Below are 16607 nucleotides of genomic sequence, written 5' to 3'. Positions count from 1 at the left end.
TGGCTACAAAAAATTACATTCTTTAAAGAAACACCTTGGACACAAAAGTTTTATTTTTTGTTAATTCCTTTCAAAACAAAAAGGAGGGTGGGAACTTGTAGTTAGGCAAGTACTTTCATTATTTTTCTCATTAACGTATTGTATTTTCTATGCTAATTCTTTCATAATAATACACATATTCAAAGCTTTGAGGATGAGGTTCCTGTAATAGATCTTACATAATAATAAAAAAAAATTCAAAGCATTGTACTTTCACTGGATTTCCCTTCAAAAATTAGCCAAAGAATGGATAAGAAACTTATCAACATGGCTCTCCTAAGATAATTTTTATCCCGATCAAAGGCCTAAAATATTTCCATGGGTTCATGATGGGTTTTGAGCGTAACAAAAAATTCATATGTGTGCATGCAACCCTAATTACCAGATCTATGTTTTCTCTAATTGAACATACAACTTTTGAACATCAAATGGAAAATCCTAATTACACTAGTATAATTTCAAAAATCATAACTAGGGTTAGTAAACATACCTTTGATTGTTATGTTGTAATAACAATGAAAAATCCTAGTCTTCTTCAACCTTGAGAGCAAGCGTCACAAATGTCATGCCTCTAGTAGATCACGTCCACACTAATCAAGATAATGACAGATGACAGAGGGGAGGAGGCTTGAGATTTTTGGCTATCCTTCTAGGGTTTAGAGTGACCGAAATGTGAAGCCTTATGGGTCTATTTATAGTTTAGATAGGATACACTAGATAACCCTAATTTGATAAATTTTATTAATTCAAATTGGTAATTATCCACCTCCTTAATTATCCACATGGGATAATCTAGAAACCCTAATTATCCTTAGGAATTTCATCCAACACCTTCCCTAGGAACGTTCTGGAACCTCTTGTTCAACTATTGATTTTACATCCCGATTTTTCAACACAAAATTTTTCATCTTTAAAATATATATAAAACACAATTCCAAAAGCCCCTCTTTCTTAAAAGATCATTGTCATACAATTATTAAATATAAAAAAGAGTTTTAGAGGAAGTCTACAAACATTATTAATTTCTTCGATGCGAGTACATTCATGTCGGAGCCTTACCATGATCAGAATAACAACCTGAAAATAGTTATTCAACAACTGTAAGTCGAGGCTTAGTGAGTTTCCCAGGATACCATATATCACAATACATATACATGCATACAAACATTGGCTCACGACCTTTCTCCAATCCACCAATTGGCTCACGACCTTTCGTCGATCCACCAATAATATGTGTATCTAGACTTACGCCCTTCCTACCATTTAGTCGTCAACACACGAGTCTATCGGCTCCCGACCTGCCGCCGTTCCGCCGTCAACCCCTAACTTAACCGTAATAACTTAAATATAATAACATTTAAACACATAGACATTACACTTTCGACATTATTCTACTAGTTCAAGTACAGTAATAATAAGCACATAGAAACTATACTTTAAGATTTACTCAATAACTCAAGTAAAATAACATAAAGTACATAAGGACTATACTTTTACTCTACTAGCTCTCTATCCTAACTTACATGGATATATATTGTAATACACAGTATAGTGAGATAACTCACTTGAACAGGATATGCAAAACAAGCGTGTATCAACTCGACTAATGAAATCATAGGTTTTGAACGTAACATCGACGCTTAGACTTTTTCTAAGAAACGATACTCCAACGCTATATCACTTCAACGTGTCACTAATGATAATTGAGAACAAGAACTGATATCACAATGATTGAGACCTCGTAGCAGAGAGATTTCAGAGAGAAGTGTGTGAGGAAATGAAGAGACTTGAATCCCTTTTTATAGTGTTAGGATTCTAGCCACTAAGTTTACTTAGCCATTATCACACCCCCAAACCAGACGGCAGAAACGTCCGGGGTGGGAGGATTTCATTTGTAGTATCACAACACATGCATCATAGTAATCAAAGTACAAACAACCATTGTATTTAAAAGTGTAATATTTACATGTGTTCAATCATTGTATATTGAAACCAAAACAGTTATACAAAGGAAGAAGATAAGACTCCTAATGGCTTCATCTTCTCAAAAAGCTCGGGGAGTACCTGTTATTATTTCCCTGATAATACAAGTAATTTGAAAAGAGAGTATCAACAATAAGTTGAGTGAGTACATAAGTCTTTATGTTTTGAATGGGTGTATTTGTATTTTGAATATGAAAACACTTCTAGAAAATCCCATATTTTCTGTGGTATGTGAAAAGTAGTTTTATTCCTATAAAACCGTCTTATTTGTAAACCATTGTATTTGTAAAACTTGTATTTGAGAGTGTGCCTGGCTTCACCAACTGTTATTGAAAACTATAGTATAGCATTGTACTTTGCATTTTGTAAACTGGTACTTTGAAGATATACTTACGTTTAGTTGTTTATACACTAACGTGTTGTTAATATCTTTTTAATGAGTTATTATAACCATACTAAGACATGAACGCCTGAAACAAACGCCTGATGAGCGCTTAAACTGTTGATAACAATTGCCACTCATTGGCATGTATGCCTGACTGTAGCTAGCAGCCTGAGTGCGGGGTTGTCAATCCCGATATAGATCTACACACTACTTGTTTCGATCCCCGGACTGGAGATTCTGGTTATAATGTCAGGGCTTTACCTTGGTTGTCTAGACTGAATCTAAACAACCTGAATTGAATGTCTCATAAAAAGCATATAAACGTTACATGTATATTAGTTATGAAAACCCAATCATTCTGAGATAAATGATTGACATTATGTTCTTGACTTAGTATCCCGAACATGTATTTGATAAGTGTAAACCCTTGATTTGTTTTGAGTTAAAACCCTTGTTGCATGTAAAACAATGTATTCATATGAATTATTGCTCTATGCATCATAAACTATACCTATTATAATTTATATGTACTTTATGAATTGGTAAATAACTATTTTTGCATGTAATCCTTTGCTCAACATGTTACAAAGGGTGATTAAACTGATGAAATAACTTTTAATTTTATATACATATACAATTTTATAAATAAGTAAAATTTGAACGACCTTCGGACAAATAACTGGTACTATAAGTCCACATCCAAACTGTTGGATTAGGTGTCTAAGCCCATAACTATAATTGGTATGTACTTGAATTGATAGCAGCACAGTGCTTTTGGGTTGCCCTCAAACCTAGCAACCGGACAAGGAAATTATGAAAGGAGAGATATTAATTTATTATAAGATTAATAAATTAATATAAATGAATTTATTAATATGTTAAAAGATTAATATATTAATAAGAAATCATTTTGTTTAATTAATTGTTAGCCAGAAATTAATTAGAATTAATTTTGGGGTTAAAAGAATTAATTATAAAGTGCAAGGACTAGTTTGCAATTATCTAATAGTTGAGTGGAAGGCTCCAGAACCTCCTTGGAAAGAGGTGGACGAAATCTATAGGGGAAACCCTAAGGATTTCGTCCAAGGGGGCTTGGATAAGGCCTTTGGCTTTGCTTAGGCCCTAAGCAAGGAGCATTAGGGTTTTTCCTAAACCCTAGATCCCTCAACTATATAAGGAGCCTCTTGGTTCACATTTTGGACACTTTTTCTTTGGAAGAAACCCTTAGGGCCGAAAATTGCATACTCCCTCTCTCTCCTTCTACTTTCCTTCTTGCTAGTTTGGGTGTGATTCCATTAGAGGCATTACACTTGTGGTGCTAAGCTTCCAAGAAGATCAAGATCAAGATCAAGGGAATTATCAATTGTTTACTATAACAATTGAAAGGTATGTAATTACTAAACCCTAGTTTGTAAATTTCGATTATAGGGTTCTTGTTTTGCAATTCAAAGTTGTATGTTCAATAGATAAAACATAGATCCAAAGTAGGTTGCATGTGAACTTAGGAATTGTTTTCTAGTTTATTTGTTTTACCTAAAACCCATCACAAACAAGGAAAAGGACCTAGCATGAATTATTAGTCCTAAGCCTTTTAAATCTTATTTATATTAAATTATATATACAAATATGTATATTTGGGAAAATATAAGTTTATAAAAGAGTTCAAAATTTGAAGTATTTTCGATGCTTTAAAATCATTTTATCGTGATTTGAAATCATTTATTTATAACACAAAGTTGTTGTGTTATACTTGTATTTCCCCCCTGAAAACAGTAGAAATTATGAAAATATGGGGGTATGAACTCACTTGGTAGGTGGTAATTCGGACAGGGTTTCGTTTCACGAAAAAGAGTTTATTTGTCGAGAAACCGGCTCAAATTGGGCAGAGTTTTGACAGGAGAGAGGATGAATTCTCGAGAATTTCGGGGCTTCACGGCTTACTTCGGGCTCGAGTCTTGATACCGGGGATTTAAGGGTTGTATATAAGCTTAAGGGTGTGGAAAAAATGAAAGAGAGTAAAATTTGGGGTGAAAAGTGTAAAAAATCCGGAAACCCTCGCATGCCTTATATAGGCCGAAGCCTCGGATCCGAAGCTTGTGCGAGGCTATGCGAGGTTGACATTCTGCGAAGGGAAGCAGCTTCGGTTCGGAGGTGGTAGGCTCGGATTGGTCTAGCCCTCGGTCCAATGCAAAGAAGCCACGTGCGAAGGGGTGTCTGAGGGTGGTGTGAGGCGTGTGCGAGGAGCATCCCCGATGTGTCTCCTTGCGAGGCTGTCCGAGTGGGATTGGACCGCAGAAGTGGCCGAATCAGGAGGTGACACGCGAGACTTCGGTCCACTCAGCAGCCGACACGTGGAGGCTCGCATGCGAGGGGTGAGGTGGCGCTACTGTTCATGCGAATTTTCCCGGGTATTTCTATTTTTCTTTATTTTTTTGCCAAAACTTGTAAAATTCATAACTTTTGCATACGAACTCCGTTTTTGACGTTCTTTATATGCACGCGTAGCTAAAATTATACTCTACGACTTTCGTTTTGACTTCGTCGGCTAATTTTGAATTTATTTTTAATATTATTATTTTAAACAGATCGGGACGTGAATCCGTTATAAATTCATAACTTCTTCATACGACGTCCGTTTTTGTCTGTCTTTTTACCGTTGTACTACTAATGACGAGACCTTCAATTCTCGTTTAGGTCATGTCGGCTAAAAACCACTCGATCTTTATTTCGAGTTTTTAGTTGTACACTGCTATACTGAAACTTCGAAAAATCATAACTTCCTCATACGAAGTCAGATTTTGGCGTTCTTTTTATGAAAGTTCTCGGTTTAACATAAACTATAACTTTCATTTAGATTGTTGAGGCTAGAAAGCCTTTTATCAAAAATTTAGTTTTTACACTGAACAATGTTTTGTCAGTTTTGTCGCGGATTTTCGATTGGTCATAACTTCTTCGTTATAACTCGGATTTTAGTGTTCCTTATATTTTTGGAAACCTTGTTACAATCTCTATCACTTGGTTCAACCCAATTGAGATTATTTAATAATTTATTTTTGAGGGTCAATTATGTAAATATACATAGTATGCCAAAATTTCTCTTTATTTAATTAAAAAGAAGAACAATTTGACCTACACTATTACATAAGTTTGAAATAACGGTTTGTTACATTATCCCCCCGTTAGAGAGAATTTCGTCCCGAAATTTACTTTACAAATAGACTAGGGAAAAAGATGTGGGTATTTGTGTTGCATTTGATCCTCCCGCTCCCAAGTGAATTCAGGTCCCCGTCTTGCATTCCAGTGAACCTTCACTATCGGGATGCGGCTTTGTTTGGTTTTCTTAACTTCCCTGTCTAGTATCTCTACGGGTTCTTCCACAAAATTGAGGCTCTCGTTTAACTCGATTTCCTCGAGTGGTATCACAAGAGTCTCGACGGAAAGACACTTTTTCAAGTTCGAAACGTGGAAGGTAGAATGAATGTTACTTAGTTCTTCGGGTAATCGAAGTTTGTAAGCTACAGGACCGATTCGGGCAAGAATCTCGAATGGTCCTATATACCTTGGGTTCAGTTTGTCACGCTTTCCAAAGCGTATCATGCCTTTCCAGGGTGAGACCTTTAGCAAAACTCGGTCGCCAACCTGGAATTCCAAGGGTTTTCTCCTTTTGTCTGCGTAGCTTTTCTGTCTATCTCTGGAAGCTTTAAGTCGTTCCCGAATTTGTATGATCTTTTCGGTAGTTTCTCGAATAATTTCTGGACCAGTGAGAGCACTGTCAGGAGTTTGACCTCTAGCTAGCTGCGTGTCACCCACTTCAGCCCAGCACAGAGGGGATCTGCACTTGCGACCATAGAGGGCTTCGAATGGAGCAGCTTTTATGCTAGTGTGATAACTGTTGTTATAAGAGAACTCAGCAAGGGGTAAATGAATATCCCATGCTTTTCCAAAGTCTATCACGCAAGCTCGTAAGATATCTTCTAACGTTTGAATCGTCCTTTCACTTTGTCCATTAGTTTGCGGATGGTAGGCTGTGCTCATGTCTAGCCTAGTTCCCAGAGCATTTTGTAAAGATTGCCAAAAACGAGAGGTGAATCTACTATCTCGGTCTGAAATAATAGATATTGGTACACCATGTAATCTAACAATCTCCTTGAGGTACGTTCTGGTTAGCTTTTCCATCTTGTCGGTCTCCTTGATTGGTAAGAAGTGTGCGGATTTGGTTAATCTATCGACGATTACCCAAATAGTATCATAACCACTTGATGTCTTGGGTAACTTGGTTATGAAATCCATTGTAATCCGCTCCCACTTCCATTCAGGGATTTCAGGTTGTTGTAATAAGCCTGAAGGTTTCTGGTACTCTACCTTAATTTTGGCGCAAGTAAGGCACTTTCCCACAAAGGTAGCGATTTCGGCCTTCATGTTAGGCCACCAATATAACTTCTTAAGGTCCAGATACATCTTGTCTGAACCTGGGTGGATGGAGTATCGGGTTTTGTGTGCTTCATTCATAACCACATCTCTGTAACCACCAAACTTTGGTGTCCAGATCCGATTCATGAAATAATAGACTCCATCATCCCTGACTTCGAAGTTCTTATCCATTCCTCTTAGAGTTTCACCTGCTACGTTTTTGGGTTTCAAGGCTTCAAGTTGAGCTTCCTTGATCTGCGTGGAAAGATGCGAATGGATTGTCATGGTCAACGACTTTACTCGGCGTCCCGAGTATTCTTTTCTACTAAGGGCGTCAGCTACTACGTTTGCTTTACCAGGGTGATAACGAATTTCACACTCGTAATCGTTTAGTAGCTCCACCCATCGTCGTTGTCTCATATTCAGTTCTTTCTGGTCGAAGATGTGTTGGAGACTTTTATGGTCCGTGAATATTGTGCATTTCGTGCCATATAAGTAATGTCTCCAAATCTTCAGAGCAAACACCACTGCTCCTAGTTCAAGGTCATGTGTTGTATAGTTGACTTCATGTGTCTTTAGCTGTCTTGAGGCGTAGGATATAACCTTTCCTCTTTGCATAAGAACACATCCAAGCCCTTGATTAGAAGCATCACAGTACACTACGAAATCCTTTGTCCCTTCAGGGAGAGACAGGATTGGTGCACTACACAAGGCTCGCTTCAGCAATTGGAACGCTATTTCTTGCTTTTCTCCCCAACTAAAGGTTACACCCTTTTGGGTCAGAGTAGTAAGAGGCTTAGCTATTCGAGAGAAATTTTGAATGAATCTGCGATAATAGCCAGCAAGACCTAAGAATTGATGGATTTCTGTAGGTGTTTTGGGTGCTGACCAGTTTTCAATTGCCTTTATTTTGGAAGGGTCGACATGTATTCCTTCTGAACTAACCACGTGACCTAGGAAATCTACCTTCCTGATCCAAAATTCACACTTTGAAAACTTCGCATAGAGCTTCTCCGACCTAAGTTTTTGTAATATTTGATGAAGATGCTGGCCATGTTCCTCTTTGCTCTTTGAGTAGATAAGGATATCGTCAATGAAGACTATAACGAATTTGTCCAAGAATGGACGACACACTCTGTTCATTAGGTCCATGAACACTGCAGGTGCATTCGTCAATCCGAATGGCATCACTATAAACTCGTAATGACCATAACGAGTTCTGAACGCGGTTTTGGGAACGTCTTCCTCCAAAATTCGTAACTGGTGATACCCGGATCTTAAGTCTATCTTCGAGAAGTAGTTCGCCCCTTGAAGTTGGTCGAACAGATCGTCAATGCGAGGCAGAGGGTATCGATTCTTAATGGTAAGTTTATTCAGCTCGCGGTAGTCTATACACATGCGGAATGATCCATCCTTCTTCTTTACGAACAAAACCGGTGCTCCCCAAGGTGAGAAGCTCGGTCTTATGAAACCTTTGCTTAGGAGTTCGTTAAGTTGGCTGGATAATTCCTGCATTTCAGAAGGTGCAAGACGATAGGGGGATTTGGCTACAGGGGTAGCTCCAGGGATTAAGTCGATTCGGAATTCGACTTGTCGTTCGGGAGGCACTCCTGGAAGATCATCGAGAAATACATCGGGAAAGTTGCAGACTTCAGGAATGCTTGCGATGTCTTTCACTTCTTGCTTTTTATCTACCACATGAGCTAGGAATGCACAATACTCCTTGCGAAGGTATTTCTGTGCCTTGATGCTTGAAATGATCTGAAGGTTTGTTCCGGGTTTGTCACCATAGATAATAAGAGTTTCTTTAGTTGGTAAGTTCAAACGAATAGCTCTTTCATAGCATAGGATGTCGGCATGGTTGGGGCACAACCAATCCATACCTATTATGATGTCAAAACTTTTGATAGAGACCGGCATAAGGTCTATTGGGAAAGACAAGTCATTTAACATAAGGGTACATCCTATGTATATATCATTGGTGGATTCGGATTTCCCGTTAGCCATTTCTACTATGAAGGTTTTATTTAGTGGTTGGGAGTTCTGATTTAGTAGATGTTTAAAGTTATGGCTCACGAAGCTCCTCTCGGCACCACAATCAAAAAGAATGCATGCATAAGTATTGTTGAGAAGGAACGTACCCGTGACCACAGCAGGGTCTGCCACCGCTTCTTCGTGACCTAGTGCTAGAATTCTCCCAACCCCACCGGCATTTCCAGCTTTTGGACAATCTTTCTTGAAATGCCCCACATCAACGCATTGGTAGCATGCTCGACTTACTTCTGCGGCAGGTACTTGGTTAAGGGGTTGAGGCGGTGTTCTACAGAATCGGGCAGTATGCCCTTTCCTGTTGCAGTTACGGCACTGCATTTCAGGGCAATTTCCGGTGTGGTGAAAATTGCACTTGTTGCATTTGGGGAGGCTACCGGCATAGGGCTTAGTTGGTGCTGAGTAGTTAGGGGCAATAGCAGGTGTAGTAGTAGGTATGGTAGCAGGCACAGTAGTAGCATGGACTGCCACTATTTGTTGCTTCTTTGAAGGTTCCATAGGAGATTTTCCCTTCCTTTTGTTCCAACCCTTCTTCTTCTTGTTGTTGTTGTTCTCCCTAGGTTGTTCTGGGGCGGTAACCACAGAGTTTTGACGGTTTCTGTGGTCAATAAGTGACTGTGCCAGTTCCTTGGCACTGTCAAAGGTGACAAGTTTTGATGCAATGACACTTGCTTGTATCTGGGGCGACAGTCCCCAAATATACCTTTCAATCTTTTTGCTCTCTGGAGCAACCATATCCGGACACAGAATCGCCAAGTCACAGAATCGATTCGTGTAAGTCGTTATGTCGGCACCGGCCATAGTAATACTCCAGAGTTCTTGTTCCAGTTTCTGGATTTCCCCTCGCGGGCAGTATTCACGCATCAGCATGGTTTTTAGGTTCTCCCTCCTTATAGTATTAGCCACCACCAAAGTTAGTGACTTAACATGGCCATTCCACCATGTTAGGGCCCTATCTAAGAAAGTAAAGGCAGCAAATTTAACTTTGCTACCCTCTGGACAGGAGCAGATTTCAAAGACTGCTTCTATCTTCTCAATCCACTGCCTTAAAACCATCACTCCTCCAGTTCCATTAAAGGTCCTGGGTTTGGCATTCGAGAAGTCTTTATAAGTGCACTCCCTCGAGCGCTCATGACCCTCGACAAGGTTAGAAGGACGTGGATCAGCTCCCGACCCACTAGTACCGCCAGCATTGATATGAGATAAGGCAGCCGCTACAGCTGCTGTGACTGCAGCTTGGAACATGGCAGCATCGAATTGAGGGGGTGGTGGTGGAGGTGGTGTCGATGCTTCCGTTTCATTGTTACGTCTAGGATTCCTACGAGGAGGCATCTTTTTCTATAAAAGTCAATAGATAAAAAGATAGTGAGATATCAAGAATGAATATGAATTTGATATCTCTGAACTTAAACACTTAATTCAACAAGAATCTTGTAAAGAATTGAAAATAGATGTCCACTGCAAGTATAACTTGCAATAGGATAATATAAATTGGAGTGGTTATTTTTCAAAGAATATCTAAATACATGTCGATTGTGTTGATATCTATGTAATCTATATATGTGACCTTCAAGTAGGTCCATAATACTATGAAAGTATCGACATTAAACCGACCTACCGAAAATAAAAATTTTCGCGGCTGTATCAAAAAGTATGAAAAACAACACTGGAACATATCCTTAATCCCAAAACTTTGGAATGGAATGTTTGTGAAAATTGTAATAGCTCTTGTTGAAGTAAGGTGCTTATTATTTTATTGATGCTTAATTTTGTACATGTCCTGAAAGTAGTCTATACATTCAGTATATTAAACTAGAAAAGTAGTGTAAACACTACTTGCGACGGTTGCTACGACGGTTACTGGGTTCCGCTTCGTCTTGTGATTTCCAGCGCCTTTCTTGGGCAGCTTGATGCTCCCTCAGTCCTCTGATCTCTGATTCGGCAGCATTAAGTTGCCTTTGAAGGGCTTCAGTATGGTGTTGGGTATCATCTTGCATCTCGTCAAGACGAAGGATATCGGCAGCGTTAGCCTGTGCAACCGCATTCACTTCTAGGATACGATTGATTGACATCCTTGATTGATCGAATTGTCGGGCAATTCGATTCACTATAACTGGAAGAGCTCTGTCAGCTGCTCCTCCTTCTGAGACGTTATAGAAACCTTGTTGCAGTCCGTAGGGAGGGCGTTGGCCGTCTTGTCGACTCCAATGGTTTATGTATTGGCCCCACTCGGGTATAGGTATTGCTTCCTCTTGTCTCGGGGGACGTATCCCCGGGTTGCAGACTTGTGGTTCTGTATCGGTACCGCTTGACTCGCTGTCCTCAAATGGTTCTTCATCTGAGTCTTCATCTGGATCTTCCACTATCCATTCCTGATTGCCATGATTTGGAAAATAAGGGTCCCCTGGTGGATGATGTCCTGCCATTGTGTCTGTACGAGAATAAGGTTATGAGAAATGCTTGAAAAGAAAACTAAAGCATATCGATGTTTATAATATTCTTATAGTATTTTATGTTCTGTTCTTAGAGTTTCTTTCGTAGTTGGTAAGTTTTAGATACGTCACAACACTACTATCACTCCCAAACACATGTTGGTCATGTCTGAAATCAATATAGTTGATCAGGCTATATTAATTCTAGACATGATTACATAATTGCCCGGGTTTAACTATAATGTTCAACATCCAAATACTTTTAAGTTCTTATGACTATGTACTTGTAGGGATGAGGGTTAGTATACTTCTTGTAAAAATACTTAAAATTCTTAAAAGTATACTTGTAGTCAGAGCTCTTAGCCCCAATGTATTTATAGTTTGTATATCTTTTATGGATTGATATACTGAGTTCACTATAAACAATGCTCTGATACCAATCTATCACACCCCCAAACCAGACGGCGGAAACGTCCGGGGGTGGAGGATTTCATTTGTAGTATCACAACACATGCATCATAGTAATCAAAGTACAAACAACCATTGTATTTAAAAGTGTAATATTTACATGTGTTCAATCATTGTATATTGAAACCAAAACAGTTATACAAAGGAAGAAGATAAGACTCCTAATGGCTTCATCTTCTCAAAAAGCTCGGGGAGTACCTGTTATTATTTCCCTGATAATACAAGTAATTTGAAAAGAGAGTATCAACAATAAGTTGAGTGAGTACATAAGTCTTTATGTTTTGAATGGGTGTATTTGTATTTTGAATATGAAAACACTTCTAGAAAATCTCATATTTTCTGTGGTATGTGAAAAGTAGTTTTCTTCCTATAAAACCGTCTTATTTGTAAACCATTGTATTTGTAAAACTTGTATTTGAGAGTGTGCCTGGCTTCACTAGCTGTTATTGAAAACTATAGTATAGCATTGTACTTTGCATTTTGTAAACTGGTACTTTGAAGATATACTTACGTTTAGTTGTTTATACACTAACGTGTTGTTAATATCTTTTTAATGAGTTATTATAACCATACTAAGACATGAACGACTGAAACAAACGCCTGATGAGCGCTTAAACTGTTGATAACAATTGCCACTCATTGGCATGTATGCCTGACTGTAGCTAGCAGCCTGAGTGCGGGGTTGTCAATCCCGATATAGATCTACACACAACTTGTTTCGATCCCCGGACTGGAGATTCTGGTTATAATGTCAGGGCTTTACCTTGGTTGTCTAGACTGAATCTAAACAACCTGAATTGAATGTCTCATAAAAAGCATATAAACGTTACATGTATATTAGTTATGAAAACCCAATCATTCTGAGATAAATGATTGACATTATGTTCTTGACTTAGTATCCCGAACATGTATTTGATAAGTGTAAACCCTTGATTTGTTTTGAGTTAAAACCCTTATTGCATGTAAAACAATGTATTCATATGAATTATTGCTCTATGTATCATAAACTATACCTATTATAATTTATATGTACTTTATGAATTGGTAAATAACTATTTTTGCATGTAATCCTTTGCTCAACATGTTACAAAGGGTGATTAAACTAATGAAATAACTTTTAATTTTATATACATATACAATTTTATAAATAAGTAAAATTTGAACGACCTTCGGACAAATAACTGGTACTATAAGTCCACATCCAAACAAGGAAAAGGACCTAGCATGAATTATTAGTCCTAAGCCTTTTAAATCTTATTTATATTAAATTATATATACAAATATGTATATTTGGGAAAATATAAGTTTATAAAAGAGTTCAAAATTTGAAGTATTTTCGATGCTTTAAAATCATTTTATCGTGATTTGAAATCATTTATTTATAACACAAAGTTGTTGTGTTATACTTGTATTTCCCCCCTTAAAACAATAGAAATTATGAAAATACGGGGGTATGAACTCACTTGGTAGGTGGTAATTCGGACAGGGTTTCGTTTCACGAAAAATAGTTTATTTGTCGAGAAACTCTTTTTCGAGAATTTCGGGGCTTCAAGGCTTACTTCGGGCTCGAGTCTTGATACCGGGGATTTAAGGGTTGTATATAAGCTTAAGGGTGTGGAAAAAATGAAAGAGAGTAAAATTTGGGGTGAAAAGTGTAAAAAATCTGGAAACCCTCGCATGCCTTATATAGGCCGAAGCCTCGGATCCGAAGCTTGTGCGAGGCTATGCGAGGCTGACATTCTACGAAGGGAAGCAGCTTCGGTTCGGAGGTGGTAGGCTCGGATTGGTCTAGCCCTCGGTCCAATGCAAAGAAGCCACGTGCGAAGGGGTGTCCGAGGGTGGTGCGAGGCGTGTGCGAGGAGCATCCCCGGTGTGTCTCCTTGCGAGGCTGTCCGAGTGGGATTGGACCGCAGAAGTGGTCGAATCAGGAGGTGACACACGAGACTTCGGTCCACTCAGCAGCCGACACGTGGAGGCTCGCATGCGAGGGGTGAGGTGGCGCTACTGTTCATGCGAATTTTCCCGGGTATTTCTATTTTTCTTTATTTTTTTGCCAAAACTTGTAAAATTCATAACTTTTGCATACGAACTCCGTTTTTGACGTTCTTTATATGCACGCGTAGCTAAAATTATACTCTACGACTTTCGTTTTGACTTCGTCGGCTAATTTTGAATTTATTTTTAATATTATTATTTTAAACAGATCGGAACGTGAATCCGTTATAAATTCATAACTTCTTCATACGACGTCCGTTTTTGTCTGTCTTTTTACCGTTGTACTACTAATGACGAGACCTTCAATTCTCGTTTAGGTCATGTCGGCTAAAAACCACTCGATCTTTATTTCGAGTTTTTAGTTGTACACTGCTATACTGAAACTTCGAAAAATCATAACTTCCTCATACGAAGTCAGATTTTGGCGTTCTTTTTATGAAAGTTCTCGGTTTAACATAAACTATAACTTTCATTTAGATTGTTGAGGCTAGAAAGCCTTTTATCAAAAATTCAGTTTTTACACTGAACAATGTTTTGCCGGTTTTGTCGCGGATTTTCGATTGGTCATAACTTCTTCGTTATAACTCGGATTTTAGTGTTCCTTATATTTTTGGAAACCTTGTTACAATCTCTATCACTTGGTTCAACCCAATTGAGATTATTTAATAATTTATTTTTGAGGGTCAATTATGTAAATATACATAATATGCCAAAATTTCTCTTTATTTAATTAAAAAGAAGAACAATTTGACCTACACTATTACATAAGTTTGAAATAACGGTTTGTTACAGCCATTAAGCTTAATTAATTTGTTTTTATCCATATTATTTAATTAGTTCTTATCGATATTATTTAATTTGATCTTATGGATAATCTTATCCACATTATTTAATTCGATCTTATCTACATTATTTAATTCGATATTATCCACAATCTTGTCCACATTATTTAATTCGATCTTATCCACATTATTTAATTCGATTTTATAAACATTATTTAATTTGTTTTTATCTAGATTATTTAATTCATTCTTATCCAAATCATTTATTATTAACTAACCTGATATATATGTATATGTACCTCTCATTTACAAAACTATATTCACTTAACTTATATGATTAAATATTTTATTGATATATACATATATCTTTGAATATAATATAAATTGAAGTAATGAAATGAATGTTAATAAATTCTGAATTAATATAATATATGAAATATAACTTGATATAATTATTCTACGACCTACTAAATTTTAATAATAGATAGTTGACGTCATAATATAACCGTAGTAAATTATTATTGAAAATACGGGTGTTACACTTCTACCCCACTTACAAAGATTTCATCCTCGAAATCCTACTCCTATCCTACCATAAGATAATTCCTACATGTCATTTTATTGGGGTTCTCAAGACTAACTCGTGATCTTGCCGATGTTGCCATATTGATTTTACCTAGTTGTACTTATTTAACAATAGAACTTCGTTTTCTAACTTAGATGTATCTCCTAAATCCTTGTGAAGTCTCTGAAAACAAGAACTCAACGGTCTGAACTTCCAAAATATGTACCTTACAAATGTTGATCGCCTTCAGATGTAAAAATGTTGAATCATTCCTTTGAATAGGAACACCGCTAATCCACTACATGAGGAGTAATAAGGTAAATATATATATAATAATTCAATGAAATTCTCTTTCCGGAACATGCCCATAAAAAGGATTACGCTATATTGTCGTGACTCCGTATCACAATGACATCTTTATATGGTATACCTTTAAAACACATACGACCCTAGATTGAAAGGGGTCTTTCTACCTAGTTCAGGTGCTCAACATTCTTATATTTGAGCAAGGTTACCAAAGTGAGCTTACTGGTTCGGGACTGCTTATGATAATGCTCGCTTATCTCCCAAACCATTAGATTATAATGAACACTAGGTCACCAATAGTCTTCTTGCAAGGCTCTAACTACTCTAGCTACATTGGAACATAACTGACGTTCGAGAAATCACACACATTTGGGATAGATCGCAACACTATCCAACTATTAGGACTACGATACTAGATCATTGTTGTCATCATCCCCCATTGGGTCTAAAGACTCACGATCAACACCTTGGTGGCCTGTAGACTTGCAACTGTTATCTCACCGTTATGGAAGAACCTAGTCATCATCTCTTTTATTGTCTATAAATCACAAAATGCCTCTGCTATTTGGCCTCTTGAGGCTACAACCGACTCGAGACACTTAACTTATGCAACACGAATGCTACAGTCTAATTGTTGCCCTATATTAAATTACACATTTTATAGATTCGGTTATAGTTTTATAATATCTTACTCATTTATCAATAAAACGAATAACTAAACCAAAATAACACTAACGCATCACTAGACGCATACGTAGTCCACTCGACCGTGACCTTCAAGTGAACATACGTACCTAGGAACTTAAACTAACTTCTTTTGATCTTAGGTGTCCTTTATTGTCAATCGAAATTTTGCATACAAGAAAACTTGGAGAGCTTAAACAAGTATCAAACGATGTCCTATAGGAGGAAGTCCTTAGATCCTCTTGTTGCTTGCAGGTTGAACTTTTTACTACTACAATCACACTTGCACTGGCGAGGCGTCTCCATAGCTGAATCTCCAACAACCAAAACTGCTTACGCGGGCGTGAACGAGGAGACGTTTATTTATATGTACCTTACTAATCCATTATAGGGTTCCTTAGTTTTCTTCACTGCTACCGATAACCTCCAGATTAGTCAGTCCTGTATGGATCAATGACTCGATTAACCAATCCTATCGTGTATAGTATTGATACATTAGTAAACTTTAA

The sequence above is a fragment of the Lactuca serriola genome, chromosome 6, assembly GCF_051521515.1.
Source record: "Lactuca serriola cultivar US96UC23 chromosome 6, Lser_US96UC23_V15, whole genome shotgun sequence".
NCBI classification, from domain to species: Eukaryota; Viridiplantae; Streptophyta; class Magnoliopsida; order Asterales; family Asteraceae; genus Lactuca; species Lactuca serriola.
The sequence above is the reverse complement of the archived record's forward strand: the minus strand, read 5'-3'. Positions refer to the sequence as shown.